The following is a 1,614-nucleotide window of genomic DNA, read 5'->3' as shown; positions in this document are numbered from 1 at the left end:
ACATTAAATTATATGATTATTATCTTTCTTTATTTTGTTAATTTTATTAAATATTTATAATAATATTATTATTTATTATATCATCCGGTTCAATCCCGATTCGAAACTGTAAATCTTCATTCTTTCGATTCGTTGTCCGATCCGATTTTCAGAACCTTATATGTAAGTGATATTCATCATTTCTCTATTTCTACATCTTCTCCATTGTTTTAAAGACCAGTTTGATGGCCAGTTTCAGGTTTGGGATATTGAAATATAGGAAAGGTAACAGAGAAGTTCTAAGTTCTTTGAGAAGTAATGAGTCTTCTAATTTGAGTTTATGCTGAATAACAAGAAATAAATTCTTATTATTTTTTTTAGTAAAAAATGATAATAATTTATTTGGTATAGATGAAAAAGAATATTTCATTGATGAAACGTAAATCTTACATTGAGCTCAAAAATCTTCATACTTATTTAATGTTGTTGAATATTTTCTTTCATAAAAAAGATATTTAAAATGAGACTACAAGATATGCGAGATATTAAGTGAGTAGACTTTATCATCAAAATAATTTTATTTTTTAAGGATAAAAAAATAAATGTTTCACATATTGATGATAAATGGGTTGCTCGTGGACATTCTCATCGTAGAGCTCAAAATATAATAAATTTATATCATTTTCGAGTTAAATTTTTTTACGCAGTAATTGAAATACAACTTCAAAAGTTGAATAATCATTCTACAAAAGCATATACTGAGTTATTTTTATCTATTGCATGTTTGAATCCGAATAATATATTATGCATTCAATAAAATCAAGTTGGTAAGAACAAAACAATTTTATCAAACTGATTTTAGTCCTTTTGATCAAACAATTTTTGAAAATCAATTGGGCATTTAGATTAGGGATATATATGCGATCTAATGAACAATTTTCTTTATTAAAAGGTATAGAAAGATTTGTTAAAAAAATGATCAAAATCATAAAAGATATTCTATATCCTCTTGTTTTCAGGTTATTGAAATTGACATTAATATTATCATTTATAATAGTAATAGTCAAAAGAATAGGATTCTTTTCTGCTATGAATATTATAATAAACCAACTATGGAATAGAATTAAAGATTAATGGTTGAATGGTATATTAATCACTTACATTGAGAAAGAAATATTAAATTATATTAATAAAGAGGTAATCATTGAACTCTTTCAAAATAAGAACAACAAACCTTATAAACTGTAAGTTTGCATGTGTCGGTCCCAAGCCTGAACGAAAAGCATTGAGAAAAATTTATCGAAAAAAATTTCTTGCTTCGCCATTGAATGTGGAGATGAAAAATGATGTCCGAGCTTTAAGACAAATTCAAGTCAAATAATAAGTCGTGTAATTATAAGCAATATTTGATTAAACAAAAACTTGCCAGCATGTTGAGGACTGTGTGCAACAACATACAACATCAATATATATATAGTTTATGACATATGTAGGACATAACACTCACGATATATGTTTGGCCATGCAATTGACATTCCCAATTAAAAATAACAATAAATTAAAAAAGATATGGGACATATATGCAAGTTTCGAACTCAGGACTCTTGATTTATAGTCAAAGCTCCCAACTAATGG

The sequence above is a fragment of the Dendrobium catenatum genome, unplaced genomic scaffold, assembly GCF_001605985.2.
Source record: "Dendrobium catenatum unplaced genomic scaffold, ASM160598v2 original_scaffold_254917, whole genome shotgun sequence".
In the NCBI taxonomy this organism is placed as follows: Eukaryota; Viridiplantae; Streptophyta; class Magnoliopsida; order Asparagales; family Orchidaceae; genus Dendrobium; species Dendrobium catenatum.
The sequence above is the reverse complement of the archived record's forward strand: the minus strand, read 5'-3'. Positions refer to the sequence as shown.